Source organism: Hyperolius riggenbachi, chromosome 10 (assembly GCF_040937935.1).
Source record: "Hyperolius riggenbachi isolate aHypRig1 chromosome 10, aHypRig1.pri, whole genome shotgun sequence".
Classification (NCBI taxonomy): domain Eukaryota; kingdom Metazoa; phylum Chordata; class Amphibia; order Anura; family Hyperoliidae; genus Hyperolius; species Hyperolius riggenbachi.
Window position 1 is genome coordinate 104,273,371 of NC_090655.1, and position 18,849 is coordinate 104,292,219.

The 18,849-nt window shown below is 47.0% G+C and overlaps 1 protein-coding gene across 8 annotated transcripts in view; it reads left to right on the forward strand.

The window, feature by feature from the left end:
• Window positions 1-18,849, forward strand: part of SEMA4G (semaphorin 4G) — a 316,367-nt gene that overhangs the window by 243,789 nt on the left and 53,729 nt on the right. The window lies entirely within an intron of this gene.

The following is an 18,849-nucleotide window of genomic DNA, read 5'->3' on the forward strand; positions in this document are numbered from 1 at the left end:
AGTCGGTATTCGAGCTAACTATTCGAGCTGACTATTCGAATTGGCCTTAAATAGCTTCCAACACTTGTTTTGAGGGTGAATGATGCAAGAAACCTCTTTTTTTCCAAGTAACAACAGCAAGTGATTATGTGGGGATGTTCCTTTAAAAAAAAAATGTGGAAAGAGAAGTTGTGTCCTTAATTTTGTTCAGTAGTGTTACTGTATATTCTTCTTCATCTTCTCCTTCCTTTTCAATATCGTCTTCTTCTTCTTCACGTATTTCTCTTTTCAATTTTTTTTTTAAAGAAATGCAGCTATTTTTGAGCGTAACAAATAGCTGGTGGGCGCACGCATGTTGGAAGCGCCATTGTATGTGCTCCCTGGCAGTGGAAACACAAAGACAGCAGGAGGTAAATTCAGCAGCAGGAGGAGGAGGATGAGTGTGTGGCAGCAGGCAGTCAATGAGGCAGGCAGCTCGCCGTGACATAATAGCCCTGGTACCTAGCGGTGATACCAGGGCTGTAAATAAACACAGCAGGCAGGAGGTCCCAGACAGCGGTCGTGCAGCCCACATTGTGTCCAATACACAACTGGGACAACACAGTTTTCAACCCGGGCACCTCAGAAAAATTAAACCTTTTTTTTTTTTTTAATGGTTTGTTTGGTTTTTGGTTTTGCAACCAATATAGCTATTGTTTGACGTAATAGCTGGTGGCAGAGTGGCAGCAGAAGGTAAATCATCTGTGTACCCTGGCAGTGGGAAACACAGACAGACAGCAGCAGCAGCAGCAGCAGGAGGAGGTATGGAGGAGCAGTGTGAGTGTGGCAGCAGGTAGGCAGCGTGACATAATAGCCCTGGTACCTAGCGGTGATACCAGGGCTGTAAATAAACACAACAGGAGGTCCCAGACAGCGGTCGTGCAGCCCACATTGTGTCCAATACACAACTGGGACAACACAGTTTTCAACCCGGGCACCTCAGAAAAATTAAACCTTTTTTTTTTTTTTAATGGTTTGTTTGGTTTTTGGTTTTGCAACCAATATAGCTATTGTTTGACGTAATAGCTGGTGGCAGAGTGGCAGCAGAAGGTAAATCATCTGTGTACCCTGGCAGTGGGAAACACAGACAGACAGCAGCAGCAGCAGCAGCAGGAGGAGGTATGGAGGAGCAGTGTGAGTGTGGCAGCAGGTAGGCAGCGTGACATAATAGCCCTGGTACCTAGCGGTGATACCAGGGCTGTAAATAAACACAACAGGAGGTCCCAGACAGCGGTCGTGCAGCCCACATTGTGTCCAATACACAACTGGGACAACACAGTTTTCAACCCGGGCACCTCAGAAAAATTAAACCTTTTTTTTTTTTGTAATGGTTTGTTTGGTTTTTGGTTTTGCAACCAATATAGCTATTGTTTGACGTAATAGCTGGTGGCAGAGTGGCAGCAGAAGGTAAATCATCTGTGTACCCTGGCAGTGGGAAACACAGACAGACAGCAGCAGCAGCAGCAGCAGGAGGAGGTATGGAGGAGCAGTGTGAGTGTGGCAGCAGGTAGGCAGCGTGACATAATAGCCCTGGTACCTAGCGGTGATACCAGGGCTGTAAATAAACACAACAGGAGGTCCCAGACAGCGGTCGTGCAGCCCACATTGTGTCCAATACACAACTGGGACAACACAGTTTTCAACCCGGGCACCTCAGAAAAATTAAACCTTTTTTTTTTTTTTTAATGGTTTGTTTGGTTTTTGGTTTTGCAACCAATATAGCTATTGTTTGACGTAATAGCTGGTGGCAGAGTGGCAGCAGAAGGTAAATCATCTGTGTACCCTGGCAGTGGGAAACACAGACAGACAGCAGCAGCAGCAGGAGGAGGTATGGAGGAGCAGTGTGAGTGTGGCAGCAGGTAGGCAGCGTGACATAATAGCCCTGGTACCTAGCGGTGATACCAGGGCTGTAAATAAACACAACAGGAGGTCCCAGACAGCGGTCGTGCAGCCCACATTGTGTCCAATACACAACTGGGACAACACAGTTTTCAACCCGGGCACCTCAGAAAAATTAAACCTTTTTTTTTTTTTTAATGGTTTGTTTGGTTTTTGGTTTTGCAACCAATATAGCTATTGTTTGACGTAATAGCTGGTGGCAGAGTGGCAGCAGAAGGTAAATCATCTGTGTACCCTGGCAGTGGGAAACACAGACAGACAGCAGAAGGGCAGTACACAGCAGCCCACTGTAGGTGTAAAATGTGTGGCTGCAGGCGACGTAATAGTCAAAGTGAACCAGGCTGGCTTAGCGAGCAGGAGCCAGGAGGTGGTAAAGGGTGGTAAGGCACATTAACGATGGTTCCGGCAGCCAGTTCATGTCCCCCTCTCGCCGACAACAGGGGCCAGGAACTCGCCTTCCACCCACGCCTGGTTCATCTTGAGAAACGTCAGTCTGTCCACAGACTTGTGAGACAGACGTGAGCGTTTCTCGGTGACCACGCCACCAGCTGCACTGAAGCAGCGCTCGGACAGCACGCTGGAAGGGGGGCAGGACAGCACTTCCAGGGCGTACTGCGCCAGCTCGCTCCAGATCTCCATGCGCTTGACCCAATACTCCATGGGATCAACAGGGGCATCGCTGTCAAGCCCGCTGTACGACCCCATGTAGTCAGCCACCATGCTGGTCAGGCGTTGGCTGTGACCGGAGGAGGATGCTGCTGCATGCATCTCCTCTCTAGTCACTGCTGCCGGAGCCTCTACAGTCCTGTAGAGCTCGTGGCTGAGAGACAGCAGGTCTGTGGGGCGCTTGCTGCTGCTGGATGCAGGCACCTGCTGCTGCCTCTGTGCTGGCTGCTGGACAGTGGGGGTGGAAGGCTGGGGGAAGGCTTCCTCCAAGCGCTCAACAAGGGCCTGCTGCAAGCTCCTTATTTGTTGCGCTGGGTCTCCTCCTGCAGGCGGCAGGAACTGGCTCAACTTCCCCTTGAGGCGTGGGTCCAACATCATGCTGATCCAGATGTCCTCCCTCTGCTTCATCTGGATCACCCTGGGATCCCTGCGCAGGCACGTCAGCATGTGCGCTGCCATTGGGAAGAGGCGGGCCACGTCTGCTGGCACATCGACGTCAGTGCTGTCCTCATCCTCCTCCTCTGCCGCCTCATCCTCTCTCCACCCCCGCACCAACTCAGCTGCGCTGTGCTGATCCCCCTCATCAGCAGCCAGGTCAGGGACCTCCACCAAGTCCTCCTCCTCCTCCCCCTCAGAGGTGGACTGCGCAGCTGGTTGCCGCTCCTGCTGGTCCAAGGCTGCCGCTCCCTGTTCCAGCAAAGCATCGAGGGCCCTGTTCAGCAGAGAAACCAGGGGCACCCACTCGCAGACCATAGCATGGTCCCTGCTCACCATGTTTGTGGCCTGCAGGAAGGGAGCCAGCACTAAGCACACCTGCTGCATGTGCCTCCAGTCATCATCGGGGACGATGGACGGTAAGTTGCTGGTCTTGTCCCTTCTCAGAGCTGCGGAAATAGTGGCCAGGGCAAGGTACTCTTTGACAGCGCGCCTCTGTTCAACCAGACGCTCCAACATCGCCAGGGTGGAGTTCCAGCGAGTCGGAACGTCAAGGATCAGCCGATGGCGTGGCAGATCCAGCTCCTTTTGCACGTCTTCCAGGCTCGCACAGGCTGCAGCCGAGCGCCGGAAGTGACGCACAACATTCCTTGCCGTTTCCAGCAGTTCGCCCATCCCCTGGTAGGTGCGCAGGAACTTCTGCACCACCAGGTTCAGCACGTGGGCAAGACAGGGGATGTGGGTCAGGTTTCCCCTGTCTATTGCGGCAACCAGATTGGCCCCATTGTCGGCCACCACCTCTCCGACTCTGAGGCCTCTGGGGGTCAGCCAAATCCTCTCCTGCTCCTGGAGTTTGGCCAACACATGGGTTGCCGTCAGCTTGGTCTTCCCAAGGCTGACCAAGTGCAGCAGCGCTTGGCAGTGGCGGGCCTTCACGCTGCTGCTGAGGCGGGGGGTTTGGCCAGGTGTGCCGGAGGATGGCAGAGGATCGGAGGAACCTGCTGCAGTTCCCCTGAGCCTGCGGGGTGGCACCACCCACTGTGTTGCTGCTGCTGCTGTGCCCGCTGCTGCTCTCCCATCCTCACCCCCTTCCACCAAGCTGACCCAGTGGACAGTGAAGGACAGGTAGCGGCCTGTCCCGAAGCGGCTGCTCCAGGAGTCCATGGTGACGTGGACCCTTTCACCAACCGCGTGCTCCAGCCCTCGCTCCACATTGGCCATCACAAAGCGGTGCAGTGCAGGAATGGCCTTGCGGGAGAAAAAGTGTCTGCTGGGGAGCTGCCAGTCTGGGGCTGCGCAAGCAAGCAGCGCACGAATGTCGCTCCCCTCCTGCACGAGCGTGTACGGCAGGAGTTGGGAGCACATGGCCCGTGCCAGCAAGCCGTTCAGCTGCCGCACGCGACGGCTGCTGGGAGGCAGAGCCCTAACCACCCCCTGGAAGGACTCGCTCAAAAGGCTCTGGCGTGGCCTTTTGCTGACACGGGAATCAGCAGACACAGCAGAGGAGGCCACTGAGGACTGGCTGCCAGAACAGGCCTCAGTGTCGGCGGCAGGAGTTGCAGAGGGGGGAGGAGCAGTGCGTTTCCGCACTCCTGCTGGTGCTGCTGGAGGAGCAGGAGGGCGGGTGGCTGCTGTTGCTGCTGCTGCTGCTGAAGGCTGTGCAGTGATGGGTGTGGTGCCACTGCCAGCACCAGATGCCTTCAGCCTCTGGAACTCCTCATGCTGGTGGAAATGTTTAGCCGCAAGGTGGTTGATGAGCGAGCTGGTGCAGAACTTTAAGGGGTCTGCACCTCTGCTCAACTTCCGCTGACAGTGGTTGCAAGTGGCGTACTTGCTGTACACAGTGGGCATGGTGAAATATCGCCAGATTGGTGACTTAAACATCCCCCTACGGCATGGAAGCGCTGCTGCCTGTCTCCCTGTGGTGGTTGGGGGGGGGGCTTGGGGGGCTTGGGTGCGGCTGGTGGTGGTACTGGCTGATGCTGCTGCTGCTGCTGCTGCTGAGCCTGAGACACCAGCAGGGTGTGGGACGCTGCCAATGCTTGCAATGATGCGCCTCCTTGCAAGGCCCACAAGCGCATCCTCCTCCTCCTCCTCAGAGCTGCTGAGGACGACATCCCCTGGAGGTGGTGGCACCCAGTCTCTGTCTGTCACCGGGTCATCATCATCCTCCCCCTCCTGAAACATGTCCTGCTGGGATGAGGACCCCCCAAACTCCTCTCCTGATGCATGGATGGGCTGCTTGACTGTCGCCACAGTCTTGCTGTCCAATCCCTCATCCCCCAAAGTGCCCATCAGCATCTCCTCCTCAAGATCGCCAACAACAGCAGACAATTTACTCATGATGCCTGGGGTCAAAAGACTGCTGAATGACAGGTCGGCGAGTGACGGTGAACTGGCCTCCTCCCCAGACCCTGCTGGGCGGCTGCTGCGAACAGGGGTGGTGGTGGTGGTGGTGGTGGTGGTGGTGGTGGTGGTGGTGAGGGTGGAGGCCTCGGATGCAGAGCTGATGGCGGGCTGCTCATCCTCCGTCATGAGTTGCACCACAGTGTCTGCATCCTTTTCCTCAATGGGACGTTTCCGACCCGGCTGGAGGAAAATGGGAGCAGGTGCTACACGCTGCTGCTGCGTCTCTGCAGCGTGAGTTGCAGATGCTCCTGCTGGGCGGCGCCCAAGGCGTCCACGGCCAGTGGCTATGGGAGGAATGTTAGCCACTGACGCTGCTGCTGCTGCTGCGGAACTGTGCATGGTGGCGCGCCCGCGGCCGCGGCCGCGGCTTGCCACAATGCTGCTCCCTCTCCTCCTGATTCCCTTGCTGCCCTTCCCCTTGCCCAAACCGCGCTGGCTGCCACTTCCAGACATCTTCAATGTTTTGGGCGTATAGACAAAAGTTTTTTAAAAGGGCGGGTGAAAAGTGGGGTACTTTAATGGAGTGGGTTGGTTGGTGAGGTGACTGAGTGAGTGTCCCCTAGTACAGTAAGTAAGTAGTAACAGTCAGGAAGTACAACTAGCAGTTACAATAATCAGTAGTAATCACAAGTAAATTTAGTGTGTGTACACTCAGACAGTGAGTGCACGCACGCAGGAGCTAGTAGCCTATGAACACAGTGACTGAGTGTCCTAGACTCCTAGTACAGTAAGAGTAAGTAGTAACAGTAAGTAGAACTAACTAATTACAATAATCAATCAGCGATCAGAAGGAAATAGAGTGTGGGTGGTGTGTGTACACTCAGACAGTGAGTGACCGCACGCAGGAGCTAGTAGCCTATGGACAGTGACTGAGTGTCCTAGACTCCTAGTACAGTAAGAGTAAGTAGTAACAGTAAGTAGAACTAACTAATTACAATAATCAATCAGCGATCAGAAGGAAATGGAGTGTGGGTGTGTGTACACTCAGACAGTGAGTGCACGCACGCAGGAGCTAGTAGCCTATGAACACAGTGACTGAGTGTCCTAGACTCCTAGTACAGTAAGAGTAAGTAGTAACAGTAAGTACAACTAACTAATTACAATAATCAATCAGCGATCAGAAGGAAATAGAGTGTGGGTGGTGTGTGTACACTCAGACAGTGAGTGACCGCACGCAGGAGCTAGTAGCCTATGGACAGTGACTGAGTGTCCTAGACTCCTAGTACAGTAAGAGTAAGTAGTAACAGTAAGTAGAACTAACTAATTACAATAATCAATCAGCGATCAGAAGGAAATGGAGTGTGGGTGGTGTGTGTACACTCAGACAGTGAGTGACCGCACGCAGGAGCTAGTAGCCTATGAACACAGTGACTGAGTGTCCTAGACTCCTAGTACAGTAAGAGTAAGTAGTAACAGTAAGTAGAACTAACTAATTACAATAATCAATCAGCGATCAGAAGGAAATGGAGTGTGGGTGGTGTGTGTACACTCAGACAGTGAGTGACCGCACGCAGGAGCTAGTAGCCTATGAACACAGTGACTGAGTGTCCTAGACTCCTAGTACAGTAAGAGTAAGTAGTAACAGTAAGTAGAACTAACTAATTACAATAATCAATCAGCGATCAGAAGGAAATGGAGTGTGGGTGTGTGTACACTCAGACAGTGAGTGCACGCACGCAGGAGCTAGTAGCCTATGAACACAGTGACTGAGTGTCCTAGACTCCTAGTACAGTAAGAGTAAGTAGTAACAGTAAGTACAACTAACTAATTACAATAATCAATCAGCGATCAGAAGGAAATAGAGTGTGGGTGGTGTGTGTACACTCAGACAGTGAGTGACCGCACGCAGGAGCTAGTAGCCTATGGACAGTGACTGAGTGTCCTAGACTCCTAGTACAGTAAGAGTAAGTAGTAACAGTAAGTAGAACTAACTAATTACAATAATCAATCAGCGATCAGAAGGAAATGGAGTGTGGGTGGTGTGTGTACACTCAGACAGTGAGTGACCGCACGCAGGAGCTAGTAGCCTATGAACACAGTGACTGAGTGTCCTAGACTCCTAGTACAGTAAGAGTAAGTAGTAACAGTAAGTAGAACTAACTAATTACAATAATCAATCAGCGATCAGAAGGAAATGGAGTGTGGGTGTGTGTACACTCAGACAGTGAGTGCACGCACGCAGGAGCTAGTAGCCTATGAACACAGTGACTGAGTGTCCTAGACTCCTAGTACAGTAAGAGTAAGTAGTAACAGTAAGTACAACTAACTAATTACAATAATCAATCAGCGATCAGAAGGAAATAGAGTGTGGGTGGTGTGTGTACACTCAGACAGTGAGTGACCGCACGCAGGAGCTAGTAGCCTATGAACACAGTGACTGAGTGTCCTAGACTCCTAGTACAGTAAGAGTAAGTAGTAACAGTAAGTAGAACTAACTAATTACAATAATCAATCAGCGATCAGAAGGAAATGGAGTGTGGGTGGTGTGTGTACACTCAGACAGTGAGTGACCGCACGCAGGAGCTAGTAGCCTATATGAACAGTGACACTGAGTGTCCCTACGGGTACAGTAAGAGTAAGTAGTAAGTAAGTACAAATAACTAACAATAATCTATCAGTAATCAGAAGGAAATAGAGTGTGTGTACACACACAGACAGTGAGTGAGTGCACACACGCAGGAGCTAGCTAGTAGCCTATAAACAGTGACAGTCAGTGAGTGTCCTACTCCTAGTACAGTATAACTACAATACTATTAGTAAAGGACAGCAGAAATACTGGTATAGATGAGAGAAATAAACAGAGGACAGCTGCCCACAGAGGCAAGGCCCCCCTGAGGCCTAAACCTGTAAGCTTGCAGCAGCTGCCTGTCTCTAATGTAACACACAAGCTACTAACTAAAATACAATGTCTATCTAACTAACAACAATATAGGTGTATATGGCAGGTGTAGGTGAGCAAAAACGCTAGGTAAATGATCACAATAGAGCACTTGCTAAGCCAAAGCACAAAGGAGCAACTCTCTCTCTGTACAAGTCTCAGGCAAGCATGGAGAAACGGAACATGGCGGCCGCTATTTATAGGGTAGGGGCTGGCCAGGGTCCCCCTCTGTGATTGGCTGCCGTCAGAGGGCCTGGGAGCCCTCTGATTGGCTCTAAGGACATCAATCTGGGCTATGACGCTATTCGAGCTCGGTACCGAGCTCGAATAGCGCCGGGTTGCTCGAATAGCTCGAATAGTGAATGGGCTATTCGAGTGTACTCGGATAGCCCATTCGAATAGCTACAGCTATTCGGAGCTCGAATACCGAGCTCGAATAGCTGAAAAAGAGCTCGAATATTCGAGCTACTCGAATATTCGAGCTCTGCTGAGCACCACTGTTCGTGGCAGGTTGTTCGTAAATTGGGGACTACCTGTACAAAGCTTATCAACAATATTTCTTCTGGCAAGTGTTCTTTACATGATGAACTGATATTTAAATAACTGGCACAGTTTCACTTTAATGTGCTTTAACAGTCCTTCTTTTTTTAAAAGGGTCTCAAGAGGGTAGATCTGCTAAATACCTAAGCTGGTCAACAAGGAACACACAGTTGTCTGAGTATGGATAGTCTACAGTATTTTCACCATGGTGAATAATACAGTATTAGATGCTATAACATTTCCATGGCCACTAACGATACAATTTACTGAACAATCGGAAATTAGCGTATGGGAAATCTCCTAACTAATACGATCAGATTTATGAAATGTAATCGGATTGGTAAGAAGAGTTTTGTCTATCAGCGGTTCCAAATGATCGTTTCGGATCGTTCATACGAATCGTTTGTAAACAATCGTTCGGCAAATTGTATCATTAGTGGCCACCATTACACCTCAGACTCGCTATACTGAAAATTGCTCCTTCATTTTTCCAATAATTAACTGTCCTTAACTTTTTCTATTGTAGCTTTGATTTGATACTTTACAGTATATCCCAAAAGAAGGCTTCTGTCAGCATGCTGCCACCACAGTGCATTTCTCTTAAAAATTAATGAAAAATGAAATGACCATAAAAGTGTGGCCCTAGGGCACAATGCGAGCCCATGGTTCAATCTCGGCAGTCATCAGTATTCAGCACATTGTCTGATCACTGGGACATGATGGCTTCCTGACTATGCAGATTGTTCTTTACATGCTGTTTGCCTCACAGTCTGCGTCTCACAGCTCTGCTTCCACTTTACATATTCCAGATGCTTGACTTGTCACAGCAGAGAAAATGAAGTAAATAAATTGAATTTAAGCAAAGAGTACAATGTTTATCACGTTGCAAAACTTGCCTGAGAAATGCACTTGCTTCTTTGTAATTTCTAATTAGACGTGAGCAAAATTGTCCGTTTTCACAACATAAGCTTTAAAAAAAAAAAAAAAAAAAAAAAAAAAAAGGGGGGGGGGGGGGGGGCTCAACATTGACAGCTTTTGCAAAATTTAAATGGCATGGAAAATACATTTATTGGATCAATTTACACTCCTTTGGACTCCCACCTAAACTCTTTGGGACACCAGCACTCCCCGATCACTCTAAGGGCTGAGATCCACTAGAAACCATGAATCAATATCAAATTCACAGGACACTTTTGGTAGCGATTTTTGTGGAGTGATTCACGACATTTATGAAGCAATTGTGAATTTAATACAAGTGATCTGTACAGCGATTTAGATTTGCAATTTCCGATTTGGGTTTTTTCATAGGTTTGGTAGTAAAAGCACTGCAAAATCGCTTTGTACAGCAATTGCAAGGCGATTTTGCAGTGATCCTGTACTTTGTATCGAAGCACAAACTTTCCAAACATGCTGCAGGCACCATGATTGTGACTTGTCGAAATCCCAATCGCTACTGTGGGATCATCTCCATTGATTTTCATTAAACTAGTGCTTTTGGAATTGCTGGGGATTCCAAAAATGCTGCTGAAAGCACTATAGTGGTTTCCAGCCCTAAAAGCAGGAAGTAACTGCTTATCTGTGGTGTTTTTATTTTAAAAAAATTCAGTGACTTACCTGTGGAGAGGGAAGGCACTGTGTCCTATAGAGCCTTCCCTTTCACAGTCCCCATTTTCCAGCACTGCCACCTCCTGTTAGCTGTCTTCAACCATCTGGTTGAAAAGCGCTCCATCAGCCTCTGGGAGCCCTTGGAAGCACTTCTTTCCGTGCTGCGCAAGCATGCTATTGCGCACACTCTTGCCGGTGCATTATGTAGCAGCCCATCTTCAGGAGCACTTGGAGATACGAGTGCTTCCGAAGCCCCCTGTAGCAGCAAATTTGAATGGGGGTGACAGCATTGGAATGCAGAGACTGTCATAGAAACTGGAAGGCTCTATAGGACTCAGATCCTTCCTTCTCTAGAGTATCAGATTTTTAATGACAAAAGGCTGAAGGATTAGTGACAGCTTGGTCTAACAATACATTTGGAGACATTTAATCATTAACATTACAAGCTCAACTAATTTATATGTTTACTACCAATACATTGCTTCTGAACTTTTAGGAGTGTCACACGCTACTCATACTAGTATTGACAGGTTTTTTACCATTTTTTTGCATTGCAATGAGGCAGTGCTTGTGGTAGAGTGGGTGTGACTGGTCTATTTAGGTCATATTATATTATTATTCTCTATAATAAAACCCCTGTGTCTCCGCGTCCCGTGTCCGTGTGTGTGTCCCTGTGTTTGCGCTACTGCGCATGTGCTGCAGGGATACCCCTTGGACAGAAAGCAGGACAGCCAGGGGGCGGATGGCCGGGCATGTCCGCGGCAGATGCGGGCGCGCACGCTGGCAGCGGTGACGGACCTAGCCCGTTTTAAAACGGGCTAAGGTCACTAGTTAATTTATAAACCGCCAATATTTTCTGTCGTGCTGTACAAAGTAAGAAACAAACATGGGGTGCATAATATAGACAATGGTATTCACCAATATACAAAATTAAATAACACAGAAGTGGTACAAAATACAGAATTGGTAATTACAGTGACAAAATTAACACGGTGAATAAAATGTATAACAAATTACAAGATACAAAAGGGTGAGAGAGCCATGCCCTTGCGAGTGTACTACCGTATTAAAAGGTATTTATATTTTTGCAAAGTAAAATTGACCTGTGTAACATGTATTAAGGATGAGGGGCCGTTTCCACTAGGGCTGAATCCACAGCAATTCCCTGCAGGCGAGACGCACATTGGAAACACTGCCTATTGGGCCATTGACTCGCCGTCCGAATCGCAGTTCTGTATGATTCTGGATGGTGGTATGCTGTAGGAAACTGCCGAATACCTGAATCCCTATAGCCGTCCATGGTTAATCGATTCTAATGCATACTCGCATCACTGCATGTGCACGCCGGCTCAGTGGAAATTAGGGTCGCTCGTTCAGATTCCGCGGAAATGCAGCTTCCGAATTTCCGATCTGAAATTGCATTTCTGCATCGGAATTTGAAAATCGGTAATGCAAGTGCGGTTGGCGGATCTTCACGGAAATCGCAGAAATTTCCGCAGATTTTAACATCAATTTCCTCAAAAACTGCAAGGTCTTTTTGAAAGATTTTTTGTCCTCTTCCTACCTCTACTGATTAATATACCCTAAAGATTTGGTGTTTCTAGTATTTATGGGAGCTTTGCTATTAACCGCTAAAGTCGGTGGCTATTGACTGTAATGGAAAATGAGGAAAATCCACATTACCGATATGCGGTATGATGCCGACTTTAGAGGTTAATAGCAAAGCCCCCATAGGAGCTAGAAACACCAAATTGTCAGGGAATGTTAAGCAGAAGAGTGGGAACAAAAGGAAAAAAAATCTTTTAAAAAGACCTTGTAGTTTTTGAGAAAATTGATGTTAAAGTCGGCGGAAATTACTGCGAAAATCCGCATTGGAATGCAGAAATTGGTAGCTGTAATCGGCAATGGCGGAAAGCGGATTTGCATTTCTGACCATCTCTAGTGGAAATTGGCCCTAAGATTGTCAGTATTGAGCTGCTCTTCTCCAAACCAAGAGGGATTACAGAATACTTATTCAGGTACTTCTAACAAAAAGTACAAAAGAAACCTTTTAATATTTGTGAATGGATTTACAACTGGATGAAATGCTGGCTTTTATATTTGCCCAGAGCGAAGCGTTTTTAGCTGACCTTACATAGGCCTTTCCTTTGAACTATCTCTGTATTAGGCCATCATCAATAGGCTGCATTAAGCTGGTAATGTGCCAAGTGCAAGTCACATTTTCAGGCTGCCCTGGTGAATAATGGAGTCTTGGCTGGCACCATTAGGTTATACTAATAACATTATCAGAAATGTTATCTAGCTCAATTTATAGGCTAGGTTTGCATTGTATTCCCAATGTTGCTGTTCCAGGTATGGCTGCCTGTGGTTACATCCAGCAGATTATGTGGATTTACAGTTTGTGAACTGACTGAATGAATGTAGTATCTTCAAATCAGTGGCGTAGCTAAGGAGCTGTGGGCCCCGATGCAAGTTTTACAATGGGGCCCCCCAAGCACTCTATAAATAACAATTGATATGGCGCACCAAAACCTGCCAATGGCAACTACAGTGTCAGAGGTGCAAGAAGGGGATGGGGAACAGCTTGTTAATGATTACCACTATTCAAAGCATCTATAGAAGTGATTTTTATGAACACAGGACCAATAGAGAGCTAATGCTGCAGTTGAGGGAGGGCCCTTCGGGGGCCCCTCTGGCCCAAGGGCCGCGATGCGATCGCTACCTCTGAACCCCTATATTGCTACGCCCCTGCTTCAAATAGAATCTTGTTCCAAATGGACACAGTTATCTTTTCCATCTGTGCTGCAATGAGGGTGTTGCCTGTCAAAAATATGTATTTTAGGTTTTATGTACTTTGCTTCTTCATATCTATGCATTGTGTCGGCTTAAAGGGAACCTGAACTGAGTAAAATTATTTAAAATAAACACATGAGGGTAACTTAAAATGAACATTACATAGTAAACTTGCCATCAGTTCCTCTCAGAAGATCCCCATTTTCTTCTGACAATGATCCCTTCCAGTTCTGACAACATTTTGTCAGAACTGAAATATATCCGTTGCTGTCTGTTATATATCAGTTGCTGTCGGTTATAGCTGAGAGGACAACTGATGTGCCAGGTAATGTCCATGTTTCCCTATGCCTCAAGTGGGCAATGTTACAGTTTAACAGTGTGCTGACCAGAAAGCTGTTATAAGGTAATGGCCATTTTCAAAATGGAGGACGGAGAATTCCCTTAATCACAATGGACAAAGAGGACGCGGGACAGGAGAAAGAGTTGAGGAGTAGACTACACGGGAGGTAAGTATGACCTGTGTATGGTTATTTTGACTTTTAATTTTCAGTTCAGGTTTTCTTTTAGGCTCGTACAAACGTGAAACTTTTCCGCATGATCATCTCAACGACATGACAGACTGCACGACCAAGTGATTGCATAACTTGTATTTTCAGCGTACCAACCAACTGAACGAACAATTCATTTGCATACTGTACACCTTAGTTAACGACGGACTGCAGGATATGGCCCACATTGAAAACAAGTATGGGGTGCCCCAGGGCTCAATCTTTTCTCCTCTGCTTTTCACAATTTATTTGTTACCGCTTGGAAAACTAATCCAAAAACATGGCCTGGCATACCACTGCTATGCTGACGACACCCAACTATATCTTTCCTTCAAGTCTGGTGTGACAGTCTCAACTCCAACTATAAACGCCTGCTTAGCCGAACTACAGCAATGGATGAGTGACAACTGGCTGAGACTAAATGGTGATAAAACTGAAATCCTTCTGATCAGAGGGCAGTGCATGACAACAAAACATCTTAACTTGCAGTAACCACTAGGAATAGGAGGCACTGATCTACACAGCTCTGAGCATTTGCATAGCCTGGGAGTTCCAGTTGATGGGGATTTAAACTTCAGAACTCACATCTCTGCTGTGGTGAAATTATCTTATTTTTCACCTGAAGAACATCGCAAGAATCAAGCACCTTATCCCCCCAGAAGATCTGCCAACCTTAGTTCATGCCTTCATTACATCCCGACTAGACTATTGTAATGCTCTCTACACTGGTCTTCCAAAAAAGGACTTGTATCACCTACAGCTGATACAGAATACTGCTGCCAGACTGTTAACCAACCAACTATTTCACTGCCACATAACACCAGTCCTGCACTCCCTTCACTGGCTACCTATAAAATGGAGGGTCCTATTCAAGATCGGCCTACTGACATTTAAATCGTTACATAATCTGGGCCAAGGATACATGAAAGAAATGTTACAGCTGTGTAGCTGTAACATTTTACAGCTACACAGTAATCTCAGATCCACAGGTTCTAATAATCTAGTCATACCCAGAGTCCTCCTGAAAACTTTTGGTCCCAGAGCCTTCTGTCATGCTGCTTCTACGTTATGTAACTCCTTACCTCAGCAGATCGGGACAGCTCCATCTCTGGACGTGTTTAAATCCAGACTGAAATCCCACCTGTTCAGTTTGGCCATTGCAGAAATGTAATTTTTGTTGTGTGAATATTTCATCCTACAACCAACTACTGAATCTGAGAGAGCCTAAGTGCTTTGAGCCCTATGGGAGAAAAGACCTATAGAAATGTTGTTGTTAAGTACAAGTCATTCAAACATCTTGTACACACACAGCAAACTGAATTATGTCCAGACCAACAGTCGTGTAATCGAACCGGGGCCGTTTCTTGGGCAGGGCGACCGCCTTGGGCGCAGACCAGATAGTAAAAGAAGGGGGGCGCAGGCAGAAGGACATAACCGCTAGGGAGCTGGTGACGTGCGGTGCAGCCAAATGGAAGAAATTACTAGGGTCATCAGCTTCCTTGACTCCTCCTGGGCTGCCTGCATCAGACGATAAGTCATCATAACGTCACCCCCGCATGATGACACCTGATGTCCTGTAGCGGTACTGCAGGCTGTCAGTGCGCAGCGCACATGGAGGAGTCGGCTTTCCGGGCTCTCTTCGCCTGTGTGTTCTCCTGGTCCCTGTTTCCTCCTGGATGAGCGGCTAGTCACTAGTAAGTAGGCAGATCTACTTGTGACCTGTGGCTGTGTGACTGTCCCTAAAGAATAAGAGTTCGCGAGTCCACGGGGGTGGGGGAAGGAGGCGCAATTTTTACACACATTTACATGCCCAACTATCATCCAAAAGACCGCACACCACCGACGTGCAGTAAAAATGCATGGAGACTTTCATACTGCGATGTCACGGCGTGACTCACCGGAAGTGGCGGTTTCAACGCATCCCTGATGCAGGGCCAGAATTACGTTACTGTGCGGATTCTGCAGGCAAACCGCGTCCCAGAAGTCATGTTAGTCTATGGTGGTGCGTACATTTTTTTAAAAACCGACGCACTATAAAAACATGAATATTTGTTTCAAACTCTAGATACTGCTTTTACTGATAAACTTCATCCAAAAAACAACACTTTTGTTTTACTTCTGCTTGGCAGGGATCAGGTAGTCAAATTCTTGCCTACCAGGAAACAAAACTGACAATGGACAAATGTTAAGCCAGGAGCTATCAGTTAAAGCGGACCTGAGCTCAGAACTTCCTCTCTGCTCTTAAAGATTAAAAAAACATTTCATTGTTACAGCTGATACAAATGCTGCAATAAATCTTTAGTGTGTCTACTTCCTGCTTTCATGGAAGCAGACATAGGTTTAACATCCTGTGTTTACAAATTGACTGCTCTGTCGAGGCAGCCAGCTGACACAGCTGAGAGATTAAATTACACTGTGATCAGTCACAGATGAGGAGGAATTAGTGGAAAGAAGTAGTAGGAAGTACATACAGAGTGCCTTTCTCTGTTTTCCTTCTGTCCTGCAAGAGTTCAGGTCCACTTTAACTAGAGGTGTGTTCATTTCTTAGCTGCTAATGGATGGCTCACCAACTCACGATCTAAGATGCATACACACCCATAAAAATTGTTGCCCACAGGGATCGGAACTTGATCGCTCAGGTGACAGTTTGGGGCTGAGTGCTGTACAGACACATCGCTGAACTACAGGCACAGTGACACAGTCTGTTGCTATTGAAGGAGGGGGAGAGACAATAGTGTGGCGCACAATGAATCAGCTTCCAGTGGGAGAGGAACAATATTCTCGCCTGTGATGATGCTACTCTCTGAATCATCTATCGCTGTCTACATGCTGGTTTCTTTTTCAAAAAACGTTCCAAACTGGCCACCCAAGTTTACACGTGTGTGTCTGGGGCTTTAGTGCATGGCCATGTTAGCTGTTGCATGTGTGCCAAATTTGCTGCCCAACATTGCTGTTCACTGAGTTATGAGACCTCTTACATTGAAATTTGTAATGTACCAAGTTGAAAAAAATGAAAAATTAATTTTTCATACTAAACAAAACAAATATATTCTCTTTAAATTGAATGAACAGAGATTTTCATTTTTGCATTTTCTTTTTAATAAAACACACTGCATGTCACAAACAAAAGTATGATATTCAGTGGCGGCTCCATCTTCTTCTTCTTTTTTTGTGTGGAGGGGGGGGGGGGGGTCTTAGTAACTAAGCATTGCTGGAGACTAATAGATAGGACCCTTGGTTTACTTAGGGCCTACATAGACATGGAGAGTTTTTTTACAGACCCTATCCTGTTCACTGTATGCTGCTGGAGCCTGGAAACCGATAACTGTATGTTACTGAGCAGGGAGGCACTCTGGTACAGTGATTCTCAAGGGGTGGGAGGAAGGGGGGTTAGCAGTGCCCCAGTGTAGTTTAGTGCTTCATCGGCTGACTTATCTGCCAATTTTACTCAGTATAGAAGTGCATGCACATGTACAGTAACTGTCGCCCTACGCAATCTTGCATTGATTGTTAAGGCTACAGTTTGGGGCACAAACATTATGAAGACCTCCTCAGCTGTAACTGGGCAGCATGTACTGGTCAGTTGAGAGAGGATGAGGGAGAACAGATGGCTCACAAGCGAGCAGCTCCCAGAATGGGTGAAGTCCTTTGATGCAGAAGCAAAGGGAGATACTGCGCATTCTTCAGGGCCAGATTTACCACACGAGCAGAGCGTAAATGAGAGGTTACTCACCTGGCTCTCGGCATTTCACTGATGAGATCTCCCTTCAGTCAGGGGCACCACTAGCTACTTAAAGTGTACCTGAAATCAACGATTATGCTGTATTTATACTTACCTGGGGCTTCCTCCTGCCCCATGAGGTCCGTGGAGGCTGTCGCCGTTCTCTCCAGCGGCTCCATTTTGCCGCTATCTAGGTAAGTATAAATACAGGATAATGGTTGATCTCAGGTTCACTTTAATGCTAAGGAACACCTTTAGCTACCTCTGATGGGCAAGGGAAGTAAGAGAGAAGTGACAGTTGGGACACCCAGCAAACTTGCAGTGCAGTTCAGCAGGGGTTTGTAGGTTCATGGAGGGCGGCGTCTAGGGTGCCAGGACATCTGTAAATTCAAGCCTGGCATTTTTAATTCGTTCTTAACAATCTGCAATGAAGTCGTATAGCAAGCTAAACTCTTTTCCGATAACGATCAGAACAATCTTCTCAACCGAGTGTTCTCAAGCATGTGTATCAGATCTGAGACTTATTAAGTACAACAACTCAGCAGCAACATTCTCTCTCTGCTCAATGTCACAAGGTGATGGTGCAGGCAGAGTACCGAAACAGTAACATTTCAGGTCTCTACTTTAAAAATATATATATATATATACATATTAATATGTATTTATTTATATTGTTTTTAGTTCTTCTGGGCATAAACTGTATATTCCCTTTCATTTTTAATTGGGCATAATTTAGCTAATGAATGAGATGAAATGATAACTGCACCCAGATACGGTTACAGTATTTATTATGCAGATGTGGCACCTGCTGGATAAGCTGCCTGGCACAATATATTTAGATAGTAAAAGGCTTATTTATTCTCAGGGAGTTGGAGATGCTGGAGGCATGGTTCATATTCATTGAGTAGGAGCTGTCGCTGATAATAACAGATGCTTATAATTATTGGCAGGGAAATCTCATCTCCAGTCTTGCCAAGGTTTGGAAGAATGAGGTCTTCCCAGAAAGGGGTTGTTTGCTAATATCTTACAATTAATCAAGTCAATATTGATGAAAAATGGTTTACTCACCCGTTCACTGCTTGAGAGAAATGCTGTTCTCTGTGATTGGCATTATCAGCCCGCTGTGTTAAAAGTTCTAACAGCTGAAGTGCGGTATACAATATATTACATAGTCACTGGTGGTCCAAAGTAGTGTGACCACCAGCATAGTATATGATCGTGTTCTGACTTATCCAACCTTGTTCCTCAGATGATGTGTACTCGCTACCAGGAGTCCCTCCAGTCAGGTTTAAGTGGCATGGATGGAGCCTCCTGGCCATAGGTAACTTGGGGGTCCC